Consider the following 18,596-nt stretch of genomic DNA (forward strand, 5'->3'; position numbering starts at 1 on the left):
TCACTGGTTGCCCCCCGACCCGACATATAGTCAGTGAAACACGTAACAAGTGGCTCGAATGGAATAGAGGAGTTCGCTAATGACAAGAAATGAGGGACATTATTTAAGAAGAAAATACATACTGCTTAATTTACGTGTTGTTGGGTTGCGAGCTTTCTGCTTCACGTGTCGGGTTTACCTTAAAGCAAACTCTTTAGGCACAGTGCCTAGAAAAGGCAGGCTACTGACTGTGTGTTCCTGACTTCTGATTCTGTACCTGCAGGTGGTGGGACGGCGTCTCCATCATCTCCATGCAGGGTCACCTGGAGAGGCGAAGTGCAGTAAGTCGGCAGTGAGGAGGCCCGGCTTCATCTTTCTAAGGTGCGGCATAAACTGTTGTGATCATTGTTGGTGTCACCGTAACTGGTTCTGGTCTCTTCCCTTTTCTGTGGCGCTGCTGTGACCACATCTCCCCCACCTCTGGTGTTTTTATTACAGAAAATAGGTCACTGGCTCCTTCTACTTATAGGGGTTTTGCTACTAATACTGCTAGGAGACGGGCAGGAGGTCACACAATGGATGTGTTCGTGGCCGTCTCACAATGACAGTGACGCCTCACAGTGTCTGATGTTATGCTTCTTTGGGGGCCTTTGCTTCTCCATTTTTGAGGGGGAAGTGTGTGTTTCCTGTCTTTTCTTCCACCATATTTGCATCTTTCTCATTTTCTCTGTTCTTCCTTCTAACTTACTCAAGCTGATGAAATCCTGAGTAGTTGCTGGGTGTGGGCCAGGTGCTATCTGAGGCTTTTATGAGATTCTTATGACTATTTATGATTCAGCTGAGCCAGACAAATATAAATGAACTAATTAATAAAAAGTGCATGAAATGATATAATTCAGTCCTAAAATTGCACAGTATCACCTCCCCTGAAACCAGGAAGGTAGAAAGTGGTGAGAACTTTCTGGTAATAGAAGAAATAAACAAGAATGCTTGAATTCAGCTTCTCTCATTTTGGCCCTGGAGTTTGGATGGGGGGAGAGGACAGTTATAGTTGTAATTTACACTCCCCCATCCTGGTGGGGAGAAGACAAATCCAGGCGGGGTTCGCCCAGGTCTTGTGAGGCTGTTTGCTCTGTACCACGGAGGGGGCATGGCTTCCCAGGCTCCACCTGGACCTGCCTCTGCTGGAGCCACGTTGACAGGAGGTGCGAACAGTCCACGGGCTGCGCCTGTGCTCTCAGCCTCTGCCCCATGGTGATGACCTCCTCGGCCATCAGGCGTTTCCCCAAGCGGGGCTCAGGCACAGGGGTAAATGCCGAGCGGAGTTTAAGCTGGATTTGCGCGATCTTACTTCATGCGTTCACAGCCCGCCCTGGCTCCGTGTTTAGAGACGGCCTTGTCCTTGAAAGAGCCCTCACAACTCACCCTGTCACTCGGGGCCTCTTTTCCTCACCTGGGAAAAGCCCTTCTTTGCATCTGCCGTGTTATTTTATAATAATTTCTTTTACACGCCCATCTTTTCCACTGGGGCGTGAGCACCTTGAAGGCATAGTGCATGTGCCTGGCACAGCACCTTGCACGGAAGAGATGCTGAGAAACGTTGCTTAAAAGGATGCATTGAGGCATTTGACCGACCGCAAAGCGTCATCTGAAGATCAAATGAGATAATGTGTTTGAAGGCATTTGAAATTTTAAAGACGTTTATGACTCGACTAGTGCTTATTGAGCACGTACTGTGTGCCACATTCTGTCCCAAACACTGTACATTATTCATTCACTAAGATTTATTAATACAATGACCACCTATTTCACTTTGAAAAGAAACAGCAAAAATGCACGGAGTAATTTTTCTCTTGGAAATTCTAACTTTCTGCAAATACTGTTGTAATAAGTAATCATACTTACTTAAACCCTGTCAGGGTTTAATAAAGTCTCGAGAGATTCGGTGCAGCTTTCTTTATTATAATACATATTTTGCATATTTGTTAACTTTTCTCAATTTATAGTTTCTTGCCCTTTGCAGTATTTATTCCTCCTGGAAATAATTTTTATTTGATAGTCTTTGCGAAAGTAATGGATTTGTTAGTGGACTTCTTTCCATTTTTATTTCTTGAGATTAAAAAAAATACTTAAAGAATCTTCATGGTTGTTGATTTCTTGGAAAGTCAGTGCTTTCAAAAGGTTAAGGCGTATTGTTGGCTATTGGGTGGGGGAAGCACGAATTGAACAAAAGGTACAAGGTACAGAGATACTCCTGCAAGGATCCAGTAGGCTTTATTTGAAGCGTCTCTGTCCGCGTTCCCTGACAAGCTGTCTTGAAGGGATGGGAGAGTTAATAGCACAGGGAATGAAATTCTACTTCCCAACAGAATGATTTACTGGTGTCAAGATACTTTACAAGGGCACAGAATTACTTTTATTTATAACCCTATCACCTGGCAGATAATAAACACTGCTGATACATTTCTGCTCTTAGATTGACAGTTTTGTTTTTAACTAGGATGGAAAAGAATGAGTTTGTCTAAAGATAGGATTGTATCGTATTAGCGGTCATATCTTTGAGTCCAGTATAAACTATTTGGTACTTGTAGCTTTGTGTCTGACTTCTGGCTTTTCTTTAGTGACACTATTTGGCCAATTATCAAAGAAAACTCTGCTATGATTTTTTTTTTTTTAAAGATGAATGTAATGAGGGCTTTGATTTTGAGTATAAGGTCAAAAAATGTCAAGTACAGATCATCAAATTAAAAGTAACTAAATCAATAGCATTAGGAGGCTAAAAATACTTCTGCTCAATACTGGAAAACTAATAGGCCTGTGAAGGCATAAGATTAAAAAAAGATAACATAATGGAATAAATTTCAAGTAATTCAAGGCACAGATAGAAGGGGAAGGAGCGAAGAGGAGGCAAATCTTGCATTTAGGATAGAAGCTAAATAAGGGCAATGTGTCCACACATCCTAACTTTTCTTTGTGACAAGGCTGGGACATGTATCAGAGGAAGTTATCAGTGTAGGTAGCAAACGCTGAGACTTTTTTCTGTATCATTAATAGTAGGTTACTTAACAACCTCCTTCCCCAAATTGAGTGGGATTTCCATCAGAGCTCCTCTGTAGAGGTCAACTATTGTCTGACCCATAATGTTTTCTGGATCCAGATGGAATTCTCTCTCTCTCACACACACTCTCACGCTCACAGATGCACACACGCACACACGCACACATTTTGTCGTGGGAAAGTCAGCCCTTCCCTTCTCTCACCCTAGCCTCTTCGGGCCGAGGTCTTGAGAGCCTGTAAGTGAATGTTTAGGAGTGGCCTCTGGGTCTAGACGTGTGTGTAGCCCAGCTCTTAGTCTTCCTTTCCTCGTTTGTAAAATGGGAATATTACTTCCCTGGGTTGTGTTTTCTTTCCTTTCATTCTCCCTCCCTCCCTCCCTCCCTCCCTCCTTGCTTCTGCTCTAAGCCTTTATTTAATTAAATTAATTGATTAATTAATTGAGATATAGTTGATTTACAGTATTATTTTAGTTTCAGGTATACAACATGGTGATTCAAAATTTTTATAGATTATATTCCATTTAAAGTTATTATAAAATATTGACTAGATATCCGTGTGCTATACAATAGATCCTTGTAGCTTATTTATTCTGTACGTAGTAGTTTGTACGACTTAATCCCTTACCCCTCTCATGTCCTTCCCCGCTTCCCTCTCCCATCCGGTAACCGCTAGTTCGTTCTCTATATCCGTGAATGTGTTTCTGTTTTGTTATACTCATTCATTTGTTTTATTTTAAAAATTCCACATATAAGTGATAACATACAGTGTTTGTCTTTCTCTGTCTGACTTACTTCACTTAGCATAATACCCTTCAAGTCCATCCATGTTGTTGCAAACGGCAGAATCTTCTTATTTTATGGCCGAGCAGTACTCCACTGTGCTTGCGTGCGCCCATGTATCACATCTTTGTCGTCTATTGATGAACATGTGTTTTATATACTGAGGTGAAATTCACGTGACGTAAAAGTGCCCGTTTTAAAGTGCGCAATTCAGTGACATTTACTATATTCATGTGGTTGTACAACCGCCACCTCTATCTAGTTCCAGAGTATTTTCATCACGCGAAAGAAAACTATCCACTAAGGAGTCACTCCCTGTTCCTGCAACCCTCAGCCCCTGGCAACCACCACCATTTCTGCTTTCTGTCTCTGTGGGTTTTCCTGTTGTGGACATTTCACATAAATGGCATCATACAATATGTGACCTTTTGTGCCTGGCTTCTTTCAGTTAGCATAATGTTTTCATCCGTGTTGTAAAGTGTCAGTACTTTGTTCTTTTCTGTGGCCGAGTAATATTCCATTGTATGGATGTACCACGTTTTGTTTGTGCATTCATCAGTTGGTGGACATTTGGGTCATTTCCACCTTTTGGCCGTTGTGAATGGTGTGGCTGTGGACATTGGTGTACGAGGGTTTTATCTGAGTCCCCGTTTTCAGGTCTTTTGGGTACATACCTAGGAAGAGAATTGCTGAGTCACATGGTAATTCTATATTTAGCTTTGGGAAATTGCTGACTTACTTTGCACAGCAGCTGAACCATTTTGCGTTTTCTCCAGCAATGTGTGAGGGTGCTTTCAAAGATTTTTGAATGGAACTTTGAGATAATTACATGTTTTAGGGACAGATTCAGAGGGAAAAAGGCCGGAGGGAGGGAATTTGAAGGTGATCTACTAGCTGGGGTTCCTCTGCTTGGGGTTCGTTCCTTTCACAGGCTCCCGCCCATGTCTGTGGAACCAGAAGAAAAGCACTGCCCAGGAAGACGGTACATTTTAACTAGATTACCTCCTACTGAGCAAGAGTGAGGAGTGCTCTTCGCTCAGGCCGTTGTCCTGACTCTTGCTCCCCAGCCCGTCTCTTCTTCTGAGGATTCATCTCCACGGGTCCCCTGTCTGGCCGCCGCAGCGAGCTCACCGGTGGCCACCTTCCTGTGCTCTGTCCTTGCGGGTCCTCAGGATTTTGTTTGCGTTGCTGCCTCTCCACCCTGGGGCTCCTGGTGATCGATAACTCAGTGGCCACTGACCTGGTGTCCCGACTCTGGGTTCTCTGCTCCGCTCTCAAGGGCAGTAACTGTTGGGGACGGACTGTAGTGGACTCAGCCTGGGTCCAAAAAGCAGGAGGCGTGTGTGTGCTTGACGAAGGCAGTGGCGGCAGCGGAGGGGAAGAGGGGCTTGGGGGTACAGAGATCCACAGAAAATGTCTGTTTTTGTTTGTCTTTATCTCTAGGGCACGAAATGGACACAATCCTGGGGTGATAGCCGCAGCTGTGTGGGGTCACCCTGGCCCGTCTTGTTGCAGAGACAGTGCTGACCCCCCCCGTTGGGGATGGCCAACTAGGGGGTGGAGTTTGGTAGCACACACGCCATGCACCCTACATATCACGATGCCCTCGTTGGGAGGGGCCGCGTGGTCCGGTGGGCGAGCAAACGTCGGCTCATTCGCGGTAACGGGCACTCAGCCTCAAACCGCTGTATTAGCCAAGGTTCTTAGTTGACAATGAAACTATGACTATTTAAGAATTTTAAAAAAGGAGGATTTATTGGAAAGATATGGAGGTTCCCAACTTTGACTGAAGGCTGAAAAGCAGACTTGGAAGGGACAGAGGCCCGGGGGCCCAGGGCTCTGAGCAGAGGAGCCCCCAGAGCAGCCCCAGGCAGGGCCCGCCTCAGCGGTCACGTGCAGGGCTGGCTGGGCTGGGACGCGGCCCCTGTCTTACCCACACGCCGAACTCCCAGAGAGAGCACTCAGCTGGCCGGCCAGCAGGGGTGGTCACACACCCAGGCTGTGCCTGGACTGGAGTGGGGAGGGGGCGTCTAGCCCTCCTGTCTGCTTGGTCCTCCAGGTGCCAGAGGAGGTAGGGTGCATAGAGCGGGGCAGGAGGCTAGACAGGGAATCGTGACGACTGTCCACTGTAGGAGTTTTACAATTTCTTCACAACGTGCTGCACTTCGGAAAGGACGAGTCCATCCGAGCGTCTGACCGCTCCCCTTTGCGGGAGCTAACGGTCTTGATGTATGAAGCGGGCACAGAGCACTCCCCTTTCAATGACCTCTCACGAGGATTGACACTTTGGTCGGACAGAGAGGACAATTACAGGTCTCGGTTTTAAAGTTCTATCGGTGGATGTAGATTTGTAAGAACAAGCAAGTTAGCAAGTAGGGATGTTTTTTTCAAAAAGGATCGTGTCATCAAGACTGCTTGGTAATGTCAGTGTCAGCTCTGGTAGTCTGCCCTGAGGCAGGGTCGAATAGAATTATAAACAAAGTGTGTTAATGATAAAAAAAATTAAACGAACAACAGATGCACAAAAATAAGGATTCAGAGTTTGGTTGTTCAGACCCTAAATGGCTTAATGTTATGCTTAGTAAACTGATGCTAGGAAAAAAAGACTCGTTAAGTTGACATTCTCTGTGTGGGGTTCTGCTTATCTAGCTGTCCCTGGTGCGGGGGCACCAGCGTCTTTACAGAAAAAGTCCTCAGGACATACCTGGTTCAGATAGCTGCCTGTGACAGTGCCAGGGGGTGGTGACAATGCCAGGGGGTGATGACACGGAACTTGGTGAAGGCAGCAAAGGGCTGGGGGGGAAACGAGGAGCCCGCACAGGGGAAGGAGAGCAGCGGGTGTTAATGGAGCCACAAATAATAATAACCACGTTATTAGCAGGGCCTTTACTGAGCACGTGCTATGTGCCAGGCACTGTTCTAGGCCTTTCCTGTGTATTGTAACGTGTAAGTACTATCACTGTCCCCATTTCTTAGAGGGAGACTGAGGCACGGACCGAGTAACTTCCTGAGGTTATACAAGTAGGAGGTGTAAGAGCTGTGGTTTGTGGACCCCCAGGGCTTGTGACCTGAGCCGCTAGCCTGCCCCTTCAACAGAAGTAGCGTGTCGACCGTGGGTTCTAAGGAACCTCCTCCACGTGTGGTCTGGCGGGAGTGTCTCTCAGTGTAAGAGGACGCTCTTGGGTTGAGCCTGTCTGATTCTTTCGGCGTCACTGAGCTTCTCCTTGTCTGATGTGGGTGCTGACCCCGCCGGCGTTTTTATTGGCGGGCTCTCCCTTGGGGACTCAGGCCCGTTCTTCGCATTGTTCGTGGTGGCTTTCGTGAGGCACGAGCTTTAATAATCGTCAGGCTCCTTTGAGCACTTAGGTGTTTGAAGACTTGAACTCACTTTTTAGTTTCCTAAACCTGGTGTCTCAAGCATTTGCACTAGCTTTTTTTTCCTCTAAATTATTTCATAAACAAAAATAATCTATTTCTTGGGAAAACAAATGTGATGGAAACAAAATTGTTGTTAATTCTGGGAAAACATCTGAGGTCCCAACTTAGTGAAATTTCCGTGGACGAGGCAGCCTGGGGAGATCTGAGGAACGTCCCTCTGTGTCCCCGGCCCTGTTTGCCTGCCTTCTCCTTCTCTTTGGAGACCACAGTCATCTTTTAATTTGATGCAGTAGGGCCTCCCTACTTTGTCTTGAAGACTGTGCTAGGGGCTGTAAGGGCTACACAGTTAAGCACTGCCCTCCTCTTCAGGGACTTCATAATCTTCTTAGAAGTAGAAAATTCTCGTGCCTGAGACACTCACGTGTGTGAGAAGAGTAGTAGAGACAGTAAATGTCTGGACTTTGAGAGGATGGGAAAGCACCCTAATGGAGGGAGGTATTGATCTGGCCCTTGCAGGGTGGGAACGGCTTGGAGAGTGAGCGAGCAGGCAGATGGATGGCACGGGGGGAGGGGTGCCGAGGATCCCTGGACAAACTCCAAGCGGGGACACGGCCTGCCTTATAGGAAAAGGGCTTCCCAGGCTCAGAAGATGGATAGGACGTATGACTCCAGCGTTCACGGTTTGAATGGGAGGCAGGCTGCTAAACGAGGAAAGCAGCGTGTGCACGACAGTCTGCCCCTGTGATTCACAGATGAGACACACCAGAGAGGCGGCGGCAGGGATGGGAGGAGAGGAGGCAGCACACAGAAGAGACACAGCACAGGGTCACCGGCCACAGAGGTGAAGGAAAGGCACTTGAACTCAGAAACGGTGGTTGTTTGCTTTCGGTGTGTATAGAGCTGTGCCCTCGTGACGCTGAGATGTGTATAGAGCTGTGCCCTCGTGACGCTGAGATGTGTATAGAGCTGTGCCCTCGTGACGCTGAGATGTGAAACAGTGAGTAAGGTGGGCCTCGTGTGTCTTTGCAGCCGCATCGTTGGGGTGAATACACAGGAAGTGTGAGTTTCCGGCTGTGGGTGACCAGCTGGTAGAGGAGGCGAAGACGGCTGGTGCAGCTGGCTTGGGAGGGAGGACGCTGTGTCGAGTGCGGGTCATTCTAAGCTTGGTGTGATCGGGGCTAGGAAATGGGTGGAGATGTAAGGCTGAAGGGTGGGTGTTGTGAAAGTGTGAGTGGCTCAGTTCTTTGATCAGAAATTTATAGGAAGCCAGGCTGAAAGGCGGAACACTGGGCAGGTCCCAGCTCTGGGCGGGAGGAGAAAGAGGGCCAGAAGCAGAGGGAAGGAAGTTTGGAGAGGCTGGAGGTGCCTTAGGAATGAACGTGGCCGTCAGTGTCATGCTGGTCAAGGGGAAGGGGGCTGAGAAGAGACCTTGAAGTTTGACAGCTAGGAGGTCAATCATAACCAGCTTATGGGAGCTTTAGGAGGGAAAGCAGATGACAAGATGACAAAATGAACATTTGTTCACCAACTACCATGTTAGCTGAAGGTTTATAAATTTTCAAAGAATCATTTCTTGGTTTCATTGATTGTTATCCATCACTTGACTGTTTTCCATTACATTGATTTCTGCACAATCTTAGTATCTCTTTCTTTCGTAAGAAACCCAAAGTAATTTGCATTTTATGTGTTCTTATTTTTCTAGCTTCTTAAAGTGGAATTTTATGTCACTAATTATAGACTTTATTACAGACTCTCTTCTCATATAAACTTTTAGTGATGAATTTCCCTGTAAGCACTACATTAGCCACATCTCACAAATTTTGATGTGTAGTGTTTTCATTTTCATTCTGTTTAAGCTATACTTTTCCTTATGATTTCTTCTTTGACCTGTTGGTTATTTATAAGTATCTTGTATGCTTTCTACATGTTTGGGGATTTACCAGAATATTTGTCTGTTATCAATTTAAGATATAATTCCACTGTGGTCAGAGAACAAAAATTCTTTATCATTTCGGTCTTTTAAAATTTGTTGAGACCTGCTTTATGGCTCAGCGTATGGTCTATCCTGGTGAATGTTCTCTGTGTGTTTGAAGCAAATGCGTATTTTGCTGTTGCTGGGTGGGAGTGTTTTATAGTTGTCAGTTGTTTGATAGTGTTGTTTAAATCTTCTATATCCTTACTGTTTTTCTGCTACTGGATCTATGAATTATAGAGAGAAAACTAGTAAAATCTTTAGTTGTAACCTATCTCTTCTTTCAATCCTGTTAGTTTATGTTTCGTGTAATTTGGAGCTCTATTGCTGGGTGCATATATACCTAAATTATTATATATTTCTTTTGTATTGAGCATCTCATCATTATGAAATGTGCTTCTTTGTCTTGAGTAATATTCTTTTTTTTAAAAAGTTTTAATTTTTTTTTGGCTCTGTTGGGTCTTTGTTGTGGCATGCGGGATCTTTGTTGCGGTGTGTAGGCTTCTCTCTAGTTGTGGTGCACAGGCTCTAGAGTGCGTGGGCTTTGTAGTTTGTGGCACACGGGCTCTCTAGGTGAGACGTGTGGGCTCAGTAGTTGTGGCGCACGGGCCTAGTTGCCCCGCGGCATGTGGGATCTTAGTTCCCCAGGATCGAGCCCTTGTCCCCTGCACCACAAGACGGATTCTTTACCACTGGGACACCAGGGAAGTCCCTTGAGTAATGTTCTTTAGTTTTAAAACTATTCGATCTGAACACAGTCACTCCAGCTCTCTCATGTGTAAAGTTTGCATATTTTTTCACTTTTACCATCTTTGTATCTTTGAATCTAAAGTGTGTCTCATGTAGACAGTGTATCATTAGATTTTGCTTTTAGATCCAATCTGGACATAGCTGCCTTTTTATTGGAGTGATCAGTAAATTTATATTTAATGTAATTATTGATATGGTTGGATCATGTCCGCCATTTTGTTCTCCTGTTCCTCCTTTTGTGTTAAATATTTAAATAGAGCAGTTTAATATACTTATTGATTTCTTACCTATACTTCTTTGTGTGCTTTTCTTTCTTTTTTATTATTTTGTGGTTGCTCTAGGGGTTACATGGTTATCTTAAACTTATTACAGTCTACTTCAAATTAACAATGACTTTCTTCTGGTAAAGTATAGGTACCTTGCATTGGTATAACGTATAGAATTAAATATATATATACACACACATATACACATACATATAAACCTACACACACATTCTACATGTTAAAGTCTATCAACACATATTATAATTTTTGCTTTAAACACTCTTAAAAATAATACATGAAAGAAAAAATGTTTTTATATATTTATACACATATTTGCCATTTCTGATGTGCTTCATTCTTTCCTGTGGATCTGAATTACCATCTGGTGTCGTTTTCTTTCATCCCAGAGGACTTTCTTTATCATTGCTTGTAGTGCTGTTTTGTTTTTGTTTGTTTGTTTTGTTTTGTTTTGTTTTTTGGCCGTGCTGTGCGGCATGCAGGATCTTAGTTCCCCAACCATCCAGGGATTGAACCTGTGCCCCTACATTGGGAGTGTGGAATCTTAACCACTGGACCACCAGGGAAGTCCCTGTAGTGCAGTTTTGATAACAAATTCTTTTGGTTTTGTATACATGGAAATATCTTTATTTCACTACCATTTGTGAAAGATAGTTTAACTGGGTATCGAATTCTCAGTTGAGAGTTTTATTCCGTTTGTACTTTGAATATCATTCCAATATCTTCTGGCCTCCATCGTCTGTGATGAGAAATTGGCTTTAAATTGTATCTTTACTCTTCTGTGTGTGATGTGCCATTTTTCTTTTGTTGCTCTCAAGATTTTCCTTTTATCTTTGGCTTTCAGCAGTTTGACTATTGTGTGTCTAGGTTTTCTTATTGTTTATTCTACTTGTGTTTGATGAACTTCTTGGATCTCTAAGTTAGTGTTTTCACCAAATTGGGAAGTTTTTATACAATATTTTGAGTAAATTTTCTTCCTTTTCTCTCTCTACTTCTGGGACTCCAATTGCATGTATGTTGGTACACATAGTATTGTTCCACAGGCTGTGAGGTGTTATTCATTTTTCTTCAGTCTTTTTTCTGTCTGTTCTTTGGATTGAATAATTTCTACTAATCTGTCTTCAAGTTTACTGAATATTTTCTTCTGCCACCTCATATCTGCTATTGAGTCTATCTGGTGAAACTTTAATTTTAGTTATTGTAATTTTCAGCTCAAGCATTTCTGTTTGGCTCTATTTTATAGTTTCCAACTTTTTTTCCCATTCCTTCTCTGTTCACTCATGCTTAGCACATTTTCCTTCAGTTTTTTGAACCTGTTTTCCTTTGATTCTTTGAACATATTTATAAATTCTTAAAAGATCTTAGCTAAATTACACTTCTGGTCCACTTGGAGTCTACTTTCTGTTGATTGCTCTTTTTCTACCCTGAGTATGGTTTATGTTTTTTTTTTAATTTTTTGTATATCTTGTAATTTGTATTTGAAAACTGGAAGTTTTAGATAATATCTTGACGTGACTGTGATTCTGGTTTGTTCCTCTGAGGGTGCAGGCAAGTAACCTGCCTGGGCTCACACTGCAAAATGTCTCCCTTGCAATGTACAGCCACGAATATCTCTAGTCAGCTTTTTGTTTTGTTTTGTTTTTTATACTTTAAAAAAATTATTTATTTTATTTATTTATTTTTGGTTACATTGGGTCTTCGTTGCTGCACGCGGGCTTTCTCTTCTTGCAGTGAGCAGGGGTCACTCTTTGTTGTGGTGTGCGGGCCTCTCATTGGGATGGCCTTTCTTATTGTGGAGCACGGGCTCTAGGCATGCGGGCTTCGGTAGTTGTAGCCTGCGGGCTCAGTCATTGTGGCTCGCAGGCTCTAGAGCGCAGGCTCAGTAGCGGCGCATGGGCTTAGTTGCTCCATGGCATGTGGGATCTTCCTGGACCAGCGCTCGAACCTGTGTCCCCTGCATTGGCAGGCGGATTCTTAACCACTGTGCCACCAGGGAAGCCTTGTTTTGTTTTGTTTTGGTTTTTTTGGCCTGGCTCCCTAGAGGTCTCCCTGTTCCTGCATAGTTTAGCAATCAGTGACGATCTGAGTGGAGGTTGTGCTCGGACATTCAGGACACTGAGGATTCCTCTCTCTGCCACTTGGACTGCATGTGGATTGCAGAATACATTCAAAGACACAGCAACTCACAAATGTCCCATGCGTGTGATTTTTACAGATGCCCCTGGGACCCCCCCCACCTGCATGTTTATTTTAATTTAATTTAATTTAATTCTATTCTATTCCATTCTATTTTTATTTTATATTTGTTTCCTTGGGCTCTGTGGAGGGAGCACAGATTCTATTTATTTTCAATATATTTTTTTAATTGAAGTACAGTTGATTTACAATGTTGTGTTAATTTCTGCTGTACAGCAGAGTGATTCAGTTATACATATATATACATCCTTCTTCATATTCTTCTCCATTATGGTTATTGAGTACTGAATATAGGACACAGGATGTTGAATATAGCTCCCTGTGCTCTACAGTAGGACCTTGTTGTTTATCCATCCTCTTTGTGCTAGTTTATATCTGCTGACCCCAACCTCCCATGCCATCCCTCCCCGCCTCCCCCTGCATCTGCAGTTTAACAGTCGGCTTGTGTGAGTGTATCTCAACTGTCTCCTGGCTTGTTTGCTTCCACAGTACGCCACCCCTCCCCCGCCCCTTGCTCTTCTAGCTGCGTGGCCACCCGCCTGCACCAAGTCCACCCCTTCTGACCGTGAAGCTGCAGGTCTTCCCCACCTGATCTGGGGAGGAGGAGGGGCGGGAACGCCCCAGGGCAGGAAGGCCGCAGACTCACCATCCTCACCTGCCACAGGTAGGTTTCTCCAAGTAAACGGCGCCCAAGGAGGCACTCACCCTGGGTTGTTTTCAGTGTCCCGGTGCTGGAAGAGGGGTCACTGGGATCTGGGGGAGGGTGCGGAGCAGGAGAGAGCAGGTGGGGGGGATGTAGTTGGCGGTTGAGCTCACGGGACAGCTGAGACTCACAGAAACTCCCAACTGAGTTGTTACAAAGTAAAAAGGTGACTCTGGGGGGCTTCCCTGGTGGCGCAGCGGTTGGGAGTCCGCCTGCCGATGCAGGGGACACGGGTAGGAGCCCCGGTCCGGGAGGATCCCACATGCCGCGGAGCAGCTAAGCCCGTGCGCCGCAACTACTGAGCCTGTGCTCAAGAGCCCGCGAGCCACAACTACTGAAGTCCGTGCGCCTAGAGCCCGTGCTCTGCAACAAGAGAAGCCAGCGTGATGAGAAGCCCACACACGGCAATGAAGAGTAGCCCCCGCTCGCCGCAACTAGAGAAAAGCCCACACAGCAGCGAAGACCCAACGCGGCAATCAATTAATCAATCAATTAATAAAAAATAAAAATAAAAAGGTGACTCCGGGAGAGCAATAACAGTAGCTGCTGGGGCAGGGGGGCAGCCTGCGTGTTGCTGAGGACGGCGAGCTGTGTACGCGGTGTCGCAGGCGGAGAGGAGAGTTCCCGTGGAGGGTTCCTGCTTATGGGGAGACAGCCCCGAGTCATGTTCGGGTTTCCTGAATGTTGTTACATCCGCGGCTCAGCAGCGTTTGTTCTGGGCGGATCCCGGCCACAGAGCAGCTACTCCAAGCGCTGCCGAGGCTCACACCTCGCTGCCCGGGTGCAGGGAGCTGGCGCGCTGCAGTGTGTAGACATGAGCACGTGGGCGCTCCCCTCTCTGTGAAAGCTGGTTTTTTTAAAATGTTTTTGATTAAGTTTTTTTTTTTTTTTTTTTCTGGCTGTACCATGTGGTATGTGGGAGCTTAGTTCCCTGACCAGGGATCAAACCCGAGCCCCATGCAGTGCAAGTGCAGAGTCTTAACCACTGGACCGCCAGGGAAGTCCCAAGCTCGCTTTTCTCTTGAAAGGAAGAGGGGAGACTGGGTATGAATTTTTTCTCTAAGTCTCTGGATGTAGCTGTGTAGACAGTGGACAAGGAAGGATGTGACTGGCCCAACTGGGCCTGTTGAGCTGGAGTAGGAAACCACATGACGTGGTAAAGCACTAGAAAGGTGGGTGTCGATGGTGCTGACACACAGACTTGCCTGCAGGCGCGTGAGTTTGTGAGCCAGTGGGCAGTGAAGGGGGTGGCCGCCAGCCGCGTGACCTCGGGTCACTCATCCTCATCTCGGCCCAGCGGTTTCCTCATCGCCCCAAAGAGACCAGGCGTGAAACGTCTAAAGACCTGTGGAGGTACATACTTAGTAATGATTCTAGCGGTCTGGTGGGGAGTATTTATTTGAACATACTTCCAGATTCTTGTACTAATAGCCTCTTTGATGTACGTGCAAAGGAAAGGCTGCCTCAGCCTTAGATATTTTTGTTACATTTGTGATCAAAGCTTGAGGTTTAAGCAGACCCTTTTGGCAGAGTTCAAGATGCCGCCTCCTCAGGCTCACTTCCTGCCTCTAATGCCGGGCATCGCGATACTGCTGTGGTGCAGCCCCAGCCTCGCTTATCTGGGGGCGGCCGCGGCCGCCAGGTGGGAGGACTTGAAAGGCTCACCTGCTCAAGGTTACCTTCCACCCCTCTGTGCTCTGGTGTCTGCAGTTCCACCCTGAAGAGCTACTTCCATAGGCTTAAGGGGCTCTATTTTCAGGCTTCATTTTTAAAAACTTGAATACTTCCTGGAAATCGTGGCGAGTTGCATCCCTGGCACTGGAACTGGGTTTCTTTCCTTTCACACCTTTTTGCCCCCTGGGGTGAGGACGGGGGGGACCAGGCGCAGGAGGACGTCTGTCCGTCAGAGCGACCGCCAGGGTCTTACGACTGGTCCGCCTGCGCCCCGGGACCCTTCCCTGTGCTCGCCCCCAATACACTGGCCGGCTCAGTCTTCTTTTTGGGGGCAGCGTTCTTGAGCTACAAAAACGAGAAGCCCCTTCGAGCTATAGCTGCTGTTCAAACGGGAAGGGTGTTTAGTTTCAGGAACTGGGGAAGCCAAAGATGGGACGTGAGGAACAGTGGGGTCTCAGGTCAGCTGGGAGTGGAGACCAAATAAATGATCAGGGGTTAAACCACGGCTGCCGTTGTCCCGTCCTGGTTGCATCCCTCTCGTGTCATGTGCTGGCTTCCCTGGCTTAAACACGGTCAGGTGTGGCCAGCCACCTCCAGCCTGGAAGCCCTCCGGTGCCCTTCACTCACTGCCTGGTTCCTTCTTTATCTCTTGGCTCAAATTTCTGAGAAATCCTCTGACCGACTCAGCTCAACTTGATTTGGGAAGCACGTTTGCACCAGGTGACGCTTTCAGTAGCTGTGCCGGGGAGGATGGGGTCCCGGGATCTGTTGCCCTCCCGCCCCTCCCCCCAGACTAGGAGGGGATTCGCAGAGATGCAGGAGGGGGGCGCAGGCAGCAGTGGCCGTCTCTCATGCACGTTGAGACTGTTCTGATCATGGCATTCACTTGCACAAAAAACTTCAACAGAAGTCCCCATTTCTTCGAAGCCTCTCCGCGATCTGGCCCCCCGTCTGTCCAAGCCCATTTACCGAGTTTCCTCTTGCACACGGCGCTGTGTCCGCCACCCTGGCCCCTCTGTGCTACGCCCACCACGCCCAACCCGCTCCTGCACAGGACATTTGCACCTGCCGTTCCCCCCGCTTGGCTCTCTTCCCTCTGTTACCTGTGTGCGTCCCTCCCTCGGCTCACTTGTCTCGGCGAGCCCTGTCCCCAGATAGGACGGGATGGGAAGGGCACAGCGCCTCTGGGGCTGTCTTCTCAAAACGCACAAGCCCAGCCTGATCCACGAGGGTGAGCTCAGACAACTCCCACCGAGGTTACGAAGATCCAGGAGGGTGAGGAGCCATGCTGAGGCTGCAGTGTGGGTGCCGGGTGGGTCCTGGGACAGGAAAGGACATTCATTGGTGGGGAAGCCAGGGACACCTGAACCAGAGTCTGGAGCTCCGCTGGTGAGAGCAGCACTGGATTCTTAGCTGTGGCAAATGCCCCCCTGCTAACGGAGAGGAAACCGGGCAGAGGGTCCCTGTGTTAGCTATGCAACTTATCTCTAAATCTAAAGCTAATCTAAAGTCCTGTTTTTAAAAAGTACGAGTTTCCACTTCCTTGGCATTCCTTTTGCCCCCTCCCTCCTGTCTGTTTTTCTACAGCATTTACCCTAATGTGAGTCTGACCTGTCTCACTGGTCTCATCGCTGTCTTACCCTGTTAGGATGTGAGCTCCTGGGGAGGGGCTTTGCCAGCGCTGGGTCCCCAGGACGGGAGCAGTGCCTGGTGTGAAATCAGTGCTCAGGAAATACAGGCTGAATGCACGAGTCAAGTCTGCGTTTCTCAGTCTGGCGTCGGGGCTCTCAGCTCGCTCACCCACCCGCGTTTCCAGGCGTGTCTGCTGCTGCCGCGTGCTGGACTGCTGTCCCCAGATGCTCGTCCTGTCCACCTTGTCCGGCAACTTGCTTCTCCTGCCAGCAGAGCCCTCCTTCCTCTCGTCTGCACGTCCAACTGTCTCGTCAATTTCTGGATCAGACGTCACCTCCTGGGAAGCTGCCCGCAGCCCCCGGACACAGAAGGGCTTCTGTCCTCTTGGACGCGGCAGCACGTCACCCGTGCGCCCCGGCGCTCACCCCGTCCCTCCACCTGGTGCGCCTCCTGCTTCCCGACTTCCTCCGCCGGGTGGGCCGAGGGCGGCGACGCTCTCGCTCGCTCTGTGTCCCCGTGGCCTGGACGCGTGGTGAGCAGCCCGCGGGCATCTGCTGAGCGGATAAAGCCGGGGGCTGAGTGACTGAACGGGGAAAGACTGGGAGAGTCCCTGACAAAGGCACCTGTGCCGGTCAGTTACCACGGGCTTCCTGGGGAGAGGCGGCCAAGGTCAGGTTGGCAGGTGGTCTGTGTGTTGAAGGTTAAACGTTCGTAACTAGTGGATACTCGCTGAAAACCTAAGACTCTGGATGAGCATTTAAAAAAGAGGAGGTGTGTAACAGGTTACCGCATCCCTTGAAGAGGCCAGAGAGCAGGATGCTAAAGACGGTGCAAGGTGAGGGAGGGTCGGGGCGAGAAGCACCCCGGGGCGCCTGGCTTTCTTCCCGAGGCTGCGCCACACGTGTGGAAACGTGGCAGCCGAAGGTGCCCAGTGAGGCCGGGGCCACGTCCACGTCCACGGGTCATGGCCACACGCAGGCTCTCCACAGAGCGCACGGGCTGCGCCAGCTCTGAGTGTCGCACGACCGTCCCGGGCGCGGGTCCTGCCTGCCAGGGGAGCACCTAGGTGGAGGGGGGAGCGGCCCCCTGCCCAGCCGGGTGGAGACACCCGTTCCGCCCCAGATCCAGACCAGTGAGGGTGGGAGACAAGGAGACGGATGGAGGGGTCAGTCAGGCTGATCTTGTCGTGAGTGTGTGAACGTGGATGCGACCTCGCACGTCGGTGGCGGGAGACTCTGCTTTGTGGGCACAGCTGCCGGGACAGAGGTGGAGGGAAAGCCCGCCCGTGTGCCCAGCTCCCCACAGGCCCCCGGGGCCCCTCAAACCCGCGCCTGTAGTGGAATCGAGAGGGACACGGAACTACTGAAGAGACGCAGGCTTTGGACCGGGGGCCAGGCTGCTGCAGACTGAGGCCACCGCCTGGCCCTGGCACGGGCGCCCGTGAGCCCCTCCGGCACCAGCACAGATCTGGGCCGTGGAGATGCTCCTGGCGTTGTTCGAGTGAAGGGCCAGCGGGAGGCACAGAGGGGCGAAGCGAGCCGTGGGGGGGTCTGGCGATGTGACCTCCACCCCGAGCGCTGGCCGCACGGCCCGCCGCGGCCACAGCTGTTTGTCCCAGCCCCCTTCCCCTCCGGGAGCCCCCGAGGTAACCAGGGAGGGAAACACAGAGGACGAGGCTGGTGAGATTCCAGGCTGGCTGGAATGAGGGCTGCCGGGTGGAATCCACGCTGCCCGCTTATATTTGAATTTCAGACTCCGCTGATAACATCGTTGGCGTAGGCATGCTCAGGAGGTACCGGGAACACGCTCACGGCAACGCCCGTGCGCCGTTGCTGGCCTGTGCGTTTACTCCCTCCTCTGGCCATCCTTGCAACCCCAGGGAGGAGGTGGCTCTCTGAACCCGGAACGCTGGGGGGCCCCACGCGGGGAGATGCCTTCTCCCTGGCGAAAGATCCAGACCCTCACCTTCAGCTGCTCTTCCCGCCGGCACTGGCTGCTGGGGGCGCGGCTGGCCCGCTAGGGCAGGGCCTCGCTCTGTGGGCGGGCTGGCCGGGTTAGGGTGACCCAGCTGGGGACGGGGCGTCGGGACCTCGGTTCCCACCGTCGGTCGTCTCGTCACTTCCAGCCACGGTGCCCCATGACGTCCCCGGCTCTGACCTAGAGCCCTTAGAGAATTACTGAGCGGAGAGAGG

This window comes from Kogia breviceps, chromosome 9 (genome assembly GCF_026419965.1).
Source record: "Kogia breviceps isolate mKogBre1 chromosome 9, mKogBre1 haplotype 1, whole genome shotgun sequence".
NCBI lineage: Eukaryota > Metazoa > Chordata > Mammalia > Artiodactyla > Physeteridae > Kogia > Kogia breviceps.